The sequence below is a fragment of the Taurulus bubalis genome (genome assembly GCF_910589615.1).
Source record: "Taurulus bubalis genome assembly, chromosome: 14".
Lineage (NCBI taxonomy): Eukaryota > Metazoa > Chordata > Actinopteri > Perciformes > Cottidae > Taurulus > Taurulus bubalis.
The window spans coordinates 12,927,475-12,939,009 of NC_136602.1; positions in this window are offsets into that span (position 1 = coordinate 12,927,475).

Genomic DNA, 11,535 nt, shown 5'->3' on the forward strand with positions numbered 1-11,535 from the left:
CACACACTTCCTGTCCTGCGGCCAGAGCAAAGGGCATGATGGTCTGAATTGCGACACCTTGCCCGCGCTGCCCTGCAGAGGACACACAGAGGACAGATGGAGATTAGCTACGAGGTAATTAAAAGTCCACAATAATAAACATGAAAGGAAAGTCAGCACGATGACATGAAAGTGGCACCGCTTCATCACTTTACATGCAAATACAATGCATTAGTTATATTCCTTACATTTTCTCCTGTATTTGTGTGTAAAAATAGTGAAATATTATTTAAATAGCCAACTATCATTTTTCTTATTTGGGTTCCTTTGGGTTCTATATTCTTTTTTAAATTGAAAAAAATGATAAGTCATAGTTATAGCTGAGTTTCTGCTGAAAAGGAAACAAGTTTAAAATGTGCAGAAGAAAAAAAAGGATACATAGAATGTCTGCAAAAGAATAATCAAGATAGGTAATTTAGTTTTTGGGGGGATTTCTTTGTACATTATGTTTAAATCATGAACCCTACAAAAGCAGGCCAATTAACTTTTCCTGTTGCTGACCTATAGTACATTGTAAGAAATGTCAAAGGCACAGTCTTGTGATTTTCCACAGGAGACCAGAATTTTGTCTCAGAATAGCATAGGGAATAGGATGTAATAAATTATCACAGAGGTGATCGCCGAAGTGTGTAATAATACATAATGCATGTATTCACTTTTCACAAAAGACCGCCATGATTTCCACAGAAGAGATCAACGGTCCATGTGGTACCCCGTCGTTCTTGGGTCGGCTCAGACAGAGAGAGCCATGAAAGCAGCGGCAGTAAGGGGCAGTCCTTGGAGTTACACAAGAGGTTTTACATAAAGGTTGTTTTAACTTCAGTTAATGCGGCCATCTGCACGGCCACTGACAGCAATTAAGCCTTAGCTCCTTCTCACCACTGGTCCGTGTTGCATGTGTCTGTGTTTGCACGCAGGCCCGTTTGCCAAGCAGATCCTCAAGCTCCGCAGTATGAAAATGACAGGATTAAGGAACCAAAAAGCAAGCAGACAGATGGCAGGTCAATGAAATGGCAGTAATCAGAAACCAGCGTTGATGGCGGGAGGAGGGGTGGGGTTGTTATGGCTTTGGACTGAGAATGCCACACATGTCCCTAAGAAGCTTCAGACCAGCGCAGCCAGAGCTGCCACAGCAGTTCCTGTCTGTGATAAGTACTTGTCAAGATGGAGAGGTGATTATGCTCATATGATCTCATAAAACAGTCAAAGGTCATATGAACGTATTGTGCAACAGCTAGATGTCTCAGCTCGGTGTCATAGATCTTAGTTTCAGCCTTGACGAGCTAGCTAATCTAATAGTTCATAGAGTAGCATGGTTAACTCAATATCACAAAGTCGGAATAAATAAAAACATGGACAGAAGAAGAGTTCACTCACGACTGACATTTCTGTCTCAAACTGCTGATTCACATGTCAGTAAAAACCTGCAGCGTGCTTGTTTGTTGTGAAACATAAAAGGAGTAATAGAGCACAGTCTACCCATGTAATGCAGGAGGCAGCGAGCCCTTTGCAGAGGTCAGGATGGTGGAGGAGTTCTTGAAGATAACTCTTTTTCGACTGGTGTTCAACGCAAACCTGAACCTCTATTTCGCATTTTTTTTAAAGCCAGTTATGATGCTATTTTAGTTGCATGAGTTGCCAACTGAAAATCCTTAATAACTACAATAACCACCTTGCGGTTGTATGCCTCCACCAGCCAGTCAAGTTGCAGTTTACATCCATAATTTCCAGTGGAGTACCGAGTACTGATAGAAAGCCTAGTCACATTGTGCGCAATGACCATCACCTGAAGCTCCATATCAGCAAAACCAATGAGCCTTTGGTTTAGATATAGTCTGATACATGCCTAACATTTTAATGAATAAAAGCTATAATTGTCTTTTTTTTTTAACAAGTCCTTTAAAAAGAACCAAACGCAAATTGATATTTATGGAACTGTCCATAGTACTGAAACAGGGCAGAGGGAATCAACTGACAGAACATGTCTATTAGTTTGCTTTCCTAGCTTTTCATGGTAGAGAGAGGAGAGAGAGAGAGGAGGCGAGAGAGAAAGAGAGAGAGGTTGTGTGAATGCTGTGATTAATGTGTTCTTTGATTGTGAAAACAGTGGCCTTCAGTTGTTGTTATTTAGCTTTTCATAGGCCATTATATGGTTAAATCAATGAATGTCCCCTCACTTCTGCAGCTTCAGTCTGTAGTAGCTGCTGCTGAAGTGTGCGGGGGTGGTGGCAGAGGCTTGCGGGCGAGTAGTCTAAACAAACTGTTGAGGAAGGCTAGCTTTGTGATGAGGTTGGAGCTCGACAAGTGTGGAGGCAGTGGCGGCCATCATCAAAGCCATCATGGATACATCTCCACTCGCTCTGTACAGCGAGCACTGGCAGATTAGCAGCTAGTTGCAGAGAGAAGCATTGGGAACGGTCACGGCTGATGCATCCAGTCTCTAATCATTTAACTCTTTTATTTGCACGCCTTGATTCCTTCCTTCCAAAGCCATCGGTCTTGATTATTATTAAAAGTTAAGTGGGTTTTCTGATTTGAATAGGAAGCCAGTAAAGTAACCTAATGCCATTTAGTAATATAGTATCATCAGCCATTATGTGACCTCACTGCGAGTTGGTGAGCCATGGCTGCAGAATACAAGTCACTTTGATGGGTAGAGAGCACACAGTCACATTGTGTGCGTTTGTGTGATGCTGATGAGTTCAAGTAAATGAGCGTGGGTCAAGGGACAACCCTACCCGGCTGGGGCATTATGACATCATTACAGCTCCGGCTCTATTTCAGTCTCAAATGTTTGTATTAATTACAAAGCTGGCATTCTTGTCATTTACCGAGCTATGTAGTAAACGAGAGGGATGAAGAAAATTAATCCTGATGGTCTGCGTCATGTATTTGCGCAATACATTTTCATAGCTGCGGGTCTTTCAAATATCTTTGCGGCAGTCTGATGAAATAACATCTATCACTGCGGCCACAACACAGGCTGCTGCTTCAGTAGAGAGGTCATTAATGTACATCCAAAGAATAACAACTGCAGTAAAAACTCTCCACTCCACTCTTAATTGGCACTGTGTTTCAAGCCGACGGGCTGTGTTGAACTGAGGGGATGCACTAATGGGGCGAGAGATGTGTTGGATAGACCGTGAGGGTTTCACTTTCTCTCATTCCATATATATATATATATATATATATATATATATATATATATATATATAAAAGGTACACTAAAACCATCAATCAAGCCGTCAGAAGGTCCCTTGGATGTGAGATCACCAGGTGTGTGTATGTGTGCGTGCGTGTGTGCGTGCGTGCGTGCGTGTGTGTGTGTCTCCTGTGGTTCTAATTTGACGCTGACCTGTTGCCATGGCAGCAGCTCCGGGGGGGTCATTGTGGGCTGTTAAGGGGACGACTGCTTCGGATAAACGGATGCACCTCTGACCGGTAATAAGAAACTGTCAAAGTAGTGAGGGGACTTTTTATAAAAGTGTATTGTGATGAAATTATCAAAAGGTAATTGCTTAACAGAATCCTGTAATTAATGATTCTGAGCTTATCTGACCTCTGTAGCCTATTCTACACTAATACTACTACTCTATTGAGGCTACATTAGCTCCCGCTATTCTTAAGTAACACAATGGAGCTCTCCTACTCTCGGCTTCTGCACCAGATAAATCACAGTCCTGTCTCCTCCACGTTCCACTCAGCTGATATTCAGTGAGCCAGGAGAACCCTCTGTGTCCCTGCTGTCAAATCAGACCTGTGATATGGCTGAGAGCCCGTTCTCCGGTTCTGATGCGCAACCAGGCAGAAAAACTCTGCTCTGTATCAATCAATCCGAGCATTACTGCACTGCAGCTACAGTATATATTTAAGGAGTGTCTCCCCTGAGGACTGGCTGGTTGAAAAAACCTACAGCACGCACCGTCCGTATATATATATATATATATATATATATATATATATATATATATATATATATATATAAAAAAAATAAACAATACTGCTATTGTTGATTCTTTACTGTTTATTTATATGACTTGTTTTTTATTTTACTATGCGACTCTTGTGTGCAATCCTGCAATTTACCCACTGCGGGACTAATAAAAGGATTATCTTATTCCGATAGATTAGGTTTAAGATCTACTAGAATTTGGATTAATACCACGTAGCCGTTATTTTTTATTTATATATATATATATATATATATATATATATATATATATATATATATATATATATTAATTTTAGGTTCTTGTAGTGAAATGTTTTCATTTAGGTGGAAGCATCAAATAAGCCTAGTGGGTTTTCTGCACTGTGACATTATGTATATCTGCTATGCTTGTGTATTTTTTTTATTCCGCAAAACTAAAGTAGATTTCAAGTGAGCCTCATTACAAAAATAAATAGTTATTCCTCCATCATAATCTGTGATTGTATGATGTTGTGACAGTTGAGAATAATTTGCAAACTGTGAAAAAAAGATTTGACTCTCGTAGCCACTGCCATAACAATGTTCCTCATTAAGACAATCCTCATACATTTTACCGCAAATATATTCAGTGTTCATTTGGCAGGTACAGTACAATGCTTGTAAATTACATTTCTTGTTTTGATTGCTGTTCCTGTGAGGAATGTGTCACTTTGTCTCCGAATCCTTTTACAAAGAGGAATGACTTTTTAAGAAAAAAAACAAAATGCTACAAATATGCCTGTAGGTTGGAGCGGTGCCAACGCTGAGAATCAGGGGAGAGAATTAATTTAATCATGACACAGATCCTATCGCTGTGTTTGGCAGCAGTGATTTGACTTAATGACCTGCCAACACAGAGATTAACAGAGCGTCAGTAAAATGGCCTCCTCTGATAAAGCCTGCTGCAGTTCACGTCCTCACACACATTGTCACGTTTGACGCCGCAGTTCTTCATGAGTTAGGATAAATTGTCAAACAAATGTAACTGTCAAACTTAAACTGTGAGATCATTTAACAGTCACAGACATTGTATCATGCCATAAATAATATGCATAGAAATACAAACACACAGGCCTGTGCTGCACTGAGCTTGAAGACTGGTGATTAAATGAACACTTTTTCATAACACACTTGGAATAAATCATCATAACTATATTTCTTTAATTCATTTCTAATGTAGCTGCATCATTTATCAGCACCAGTGCGGGCTGAATATTCTGGTGACTTCTGCTCTGCCTCCCAAATGTCTCCATGTCTATTTTCCCTATATGCAGGATTAATCAGAAGCATGATATACAAGTTCACTGCATTCATAATGCCTTCGTTATCACTCCCATTTCCTTATATGCTAATGAGTCCTAGTTTAGATGTGATTCATTGTGTGGTTGGTGAAATGAGCACTGACCAGACATGCTTGTGGTCAGGGAAAAGGATTTTTACACAAACAAACAAACAAACATCTCATTTAACTGACTAAATTACTTTTTACACAATTTCAGCTGCCAAAGAAGGCCAGAGCCAAAAGGGACAACAAGACCCAAGGGATGACACACATGCAATGTGTGTGTGCATAGTGCACACACACACACACACACACACACACACACACACACACACACACACACAGACACACACACAGACACACACACAGAGAGAGAGAGAAAAACTTCCCTTCCTGTAAATCTCAAACAAGGAATGAGGAACTGTTCATTTACAGTAAACGTTCATTCTCAGTACCGCTAATAGACGCGGTGATTCTGCCCTGGATTTATAGAAGTGGGCTATTTAAAGTTATGTTAAATAACACAATTCTTTCAATGAATGTTTGTTGAATTCCCAGATCAATGTAGTGTCGAGAAGAGACTGATCACCGAATTCCAGGCACAATAACAACAACAACAACAAAAATCTTAAAACTGCCTTCAACGTTCCCCAAACCCACAACACGCCCTCAGAATAGAAGTTTCATTTGATCTCTTTCAGGGCAGAAGTTATATACATGCAGCATCCTACAGGTATGTAACTTCCCGAAGACACTCCTCAAGCTTGGGCCACCAAATTAGGTGATGCAGTTTTGAGCGGGAACTTCCAAAAATCCGTCTGTCCCAACCAATGTAATGTGAAAGCACATTACAATGTCAATTAAAAGTCTAATGCAAACTGAAAATTAAACAATATGAAACTGCGGCATGACTTCAGTTTGCAATTTCTACATCTTGTATTTAGTTTCAGGACAAGTCAGTAAAAGCACAAATGTTTCACTATAGTCTGAACAACTCAAATATTCAGGCAGCAGGCCTTGCATAATTTTCTATCCAACAATAACCGTTTCACCAATTGAAATGATAAATAGCCAGCAGCAGAATATATCAGCTGCAGCCTCTAGTTAATTAACGCTAATTCCCTAAGTACTTACCCAAAGGTTAAATCAAAACATGGCTATCGTTTTGAACAAAAAACGGCAGTTCTCATCCAACAAAAAGGTGATTACTGAACTGAAATCAGTTGTGATCCATATTTTTATATATATATATATATATATATATATATATATATATATATATATATATATATATATATATATATATATATATATATATATATATATATACACACACACACACACATACAGAGAGAGAGAAAGCTGAATAAATAAATAGATTTGATAAGATATTGTCAAAGATTCAATTAAATGATGTTAGAGATAAATAATGTTCAGACAACAATAATGTACTGACAAAAGATTGTGGGCATACGAGCTGTTACCAAAACAGGCAAAGTCAGGTTCATTCTGTCTCACAGAAAAACGTCCTTTTCTGTTTACAGGGAAATCTTATTCCTTCTCCAATAACCTCACAAGATGACATCAAAAGGGAGAAACTCATTTTGAAGTAAAATTTAAAAAAATAAAAAATAACACCGCATGGCTGACTTCAAAACAACTCGACAAGATTTTTGACATGATGCTGTCCAAGTCTGTGTCTGTGTGTCTGTCTGTGTGAGAGAAAGAGTGTAAACATAATGCAAGAAGGATAAGTACCGATTTTGCTGGAGCTGAATGAACTATCTGGAGAGCTAAAGCAGGCAAAAAAAGTACAAGCGCATCAAAAATCTGTGAAAAAAAAAAAAAAGAATGTGGAGGAACTGAAATTGTAGACTCCCCAAAAGACACACTGCTTCTGCAGCTTTTGTAATCTTTTCTACAGCTGATACTGTGAAAAGGGGAAGTAGAACATAGCGGCTTTATTGTATGCAGGCAAATTTAAATATCAACCTAGTATGGACCTCATTTTCAAAAGATTTTACCAATTTAATCCTAATTTACCCTTCTCAATATGCCTCGCTACCTGCTGCTACTCCATCAAACTGTCAGAGCTACCATGGAGCCCAAAGTGTCACCAAATGTACTCCCTGAATTACAATTTTTTTATAACATTTTACAATATGCATTGAAGCATATATTCAGAATGTCTAAACTGATTCAGTAGTCAAAACCAGTCTAAAAATGAAGAAGATCTGAAACAATTGTACGACAATTGTAGAGCAGAACACAGTAGTTGTCCTGCCTGGTCAGAGCTGGTTGATGCTACGCTGTGATTGGCCAGTCTGCCTTTGAGGGCAGCACATAGCGAAGGGTCAATTAGCCGGTAGTTAGAGGACATTTATGTGAAGGCAGAGAAACACACTGGCACAAGAAAATAAAATGCAATCAATGAGACTTATTATCAGCAGCGCTGAGGTCTAGACTGCACTGAGCCTCTTTGTTGATTCGGCCGAGTGCTTCAGGTCAATTTGGCTTTGAAGTCGTTGAGGAAAGATTTGAGGACATCTGCTGTTCCTTTTAACAAGGCACTGTCAAAACCAAAAGATGCAACAGCAGGTGAAGTGTGACCCCGGATTTATGTTGTTTGTCATTTTATATTTAAAAATGACTGAAACAATTAATTTATTATCAAAGCATTTCACAACTGACTAACGTATCATTGCAGGTCCAGTGTACAATGAATAGTTTTAGTTTTACTCTGTTGTTTCGACCTTGCTTTGACACATCATTTGATAATAGCTGATGCAATAATGACGAGGTGTTTTAGTTTTGTCAAGTTGATATGCATTGCTCTTGAAATAAGATAAGATAATCCTTTATTAGTCCCGCAGTGGGGAAATTACAGGATTATTATTGCTGATTCTCAACTATAGTCCACTTGCTAAAACAACTGGGAAAAAATACAGAATGCAGCACGAGAAGATGTTTCATTTTACTTTTGAACAAAATTATGGCGAATAAATTGTCATGTTCTGAGGTATCTTCTTCCCAAACAGTACCCCTGTGCTCCTTATTCGGTGTAATGCAAATGGATGACAAAGCCGCTTAGCAATATTCATGAAAACCTGCTCACTGTTTTGATGGTCTTGCAATAATTTTAGGACATGCTTCCTGATTATAATTTTTGCTTGTGCAGACAGACTGCTTCACTCCAAAAAGAGGGTGATATACGAAATATCTGAAAACATTGTGTTGTTCTAAAACACAATTTTGTCATTGATAATTCAAAGCAATTTTGTCAAGTAATTCAAATCTGCAATAACTAACATGATATGAATGACAAGGAAAAGACAGATAGATATTCTGAAACTAGAGAGAGAAGTTTTATAATTCCAAGTGTTTAAAAACAGGATGAAGAAAGCAACAAAGACAATGTGTTTACAGGCTCTCACAAGACTTATCACAGCAATCAATTCCCTAATATAATATAGCTGCTGCTATTATGATAAAGTCTTATCAATGACTCCAGGGAGGCTTACACTTGAAAAATGTCACAACTTAGTTCCCCCACAACTATACACACTAAATTCAGGAAAACCTAATATTAAAACTGGTGGAAGAGAATACGTCTCAATCTTAAAAAGGTCAGTTTGCCCATATTACATAACAGCACACAAGACATATTTTCTCACTTATCTTGTGACTTTTTATTGGGACTATTTCTTTATTAGAAAGCAGTTTCATGGCGGGCTTATGGCCTCGGGGTTTAAAAGCTGATGGTGTAATAGCAGGAACTGCTTCAGGCAAAGTCAAAGTTTAAAAAAGTCAAGAAACACTGTTCACAACAAGGTTTGTGGATTGTCCTGAATAAGTGAGACATTGGTTTTTGTGTTGTACAATGAATTAAGAACCACACCAAACTACAAAAAGACATTCACTTTCATTTAGGGTTGCAACTGAAATCACAATCTTCGATTAATCAGCTGATCTAGTCTTTACTTGATTGATATTCATTTTTGTCTATGAAAGAGTCAAATAATTGAGAAAAAAAATTCAAAATGCTTGTTTCATGCAAACAAGAAGATATTCAGTTCGATACAACAGCCTTTATGACATAGAAAAGCATAACATTCTCACATTTGAGAAGCTGAAAAAATAAGAATGTTTAGCATTTATGCTTGAAAATCACTTAAAAAAGGAAATGATTATCAAAATTGCCAATTCATATCCTGTTGGCTGACCACTTGATTAATCAAATAATTATTTTAGCTCCATTTCCAAAACATCGGGAAACCTCTGTAAATAATACCAAAACTTTCTTCATGCTGGCTACATGCCAAAACGGGGAATGTGGAAAATGTGTCTTTTTCCAAGACCTATTTGGTGTCTCTGGAGATCATACATCAATGTTTGGAGTGAAGAGACATGGTTAGGGATGGGTATCGTTTGGGTTTTTTCCCGATACCGGTGCTAAACCGATACTTTTAAAATGATACCGGTGCCTAAACGGTGCCTGAACCGATACTTTTTTATTGCCAAGGCAATTTTTTTTCTTCAAATTGAACAATATTATTAACTGTTTAAAGTATACTATAGATATAAATAAATAAGTACATACAAAACATGCTTCAAACTACAGCTTCAAACCTTTTAACTTCAAAATATAAAAATATATTTTTAAAAAAAGAACAGACAAGCATCAGGTGGCCTGATGGGACCGTGTGCAACAGAACTCAGACACTGTTGGATCCTAAAACTGCTGCTTTACTGGACTACACGTCATCATTAATATCAACTGGAGAGATTTGTTCCATCAAGCCGAGGACGGACGTTCAAAAGCTCGTGCTCGTGTCTCCAGCGATCTCTGTGTGCGCGCACTGTGTGTGTGAGCGCTGGAAGCCCCGCCCGCTCGAGCCCCGCTCTGCATGCAGGCAGACAGAGAGCAGAGCAGCGAGTGCCCTCTGATCCGCGCTATTTTAATAATCGTTTTTAGCGTGCGGGTACCGCGCTACCTTTTTAGTATCTATATACCGTGCAACTTTATAGAGTAGTGTAAAAAAAAAAGTATTTAAATCGGCTCAGGCACCGGAAGGAAGCACCGAAATATGCGTTGCTTTTCGGTCCGGTAGGTACCGGACGTGTTGTAACCGGTGCCATAATGGCACCGGTTCTCGGTACCCAACCCTAGATATGGTGCATAAACGGAGAGTGAGTAATTCATCACACAACATTTGATACATCAAGACATGTCTTCTCATCCTCCTAGTTTTTCTCACACAGACCATATCCAAGGGTACAAATGAATGGGTGTCAGGTTGGTTTGACAAAGCACCAAAGCATCCTCCACACGCACCTCTCATCTCTTTGTAATGGGGATAATCAGACCAACGTGGCACCAAAATAATCCACCCTCTATGCTGTACATCCTGACAAAACTAAATCTACCAATATGCACAGATTACACGCCTGACTCACAAATACAATGGTTGTTGGTCAAAGAGCGACTTGGGTGGTTTTAAGATCTTCAGCTCAGATCATCGTCACACCAAGGGGCTAAAACGGGAGGCGGTGACAAAGCCATCATAACGACATTTACCTGTTTGAACTCCTAAAAATGTCATACAGCAGCAGGTGGTGTCATGTCAGCCTCATAACCCGAGACCTGACAGAGCAGCCAACCTGTCCCAGGACGGCACACATCATTACAGCTGTTCCTCTAAATGGTTTAATTGTTACCACAGGTGTCCCACCATGTGATCACACCAGCTTCAACAAATACACATACACAAAAACCTGCATTCGTTCAGCGGAATCAATATTTGTCAAACAAACTCATTTAGTGTTTGAAAAACTAATTCAAACTTCGACATGATATTATGTCTAGAAAACTAATTTGCACAAGCAATAACAGGAGGCATTAATTATTTAATTCCCTATGAACTGCAAAATGGTCACAGAATATGGCTGTCTTCTCAGGCACAGAAAAGATTTAGAGCTGGAATTACTTGGTCTGCTGCATCAGGGGACTGTTCCTGACATGAATGTATAATTTGATGATTTAAGTCATGAATACACACAATTCCAAGCAGCAAATGTCCTGTTATAATGCAAACACCACTAGCAGAAACAATCGATGGAGAACAATAGAAAAGTCATTAGTAATAAAAAAACTAACTTCATCTTCATAATGAATGACGGCTGGAACTCTTCTGTTGGGATCTCCTTGTTGTTTTGCAGAAATCCACATCTGAAGCAGTTGATT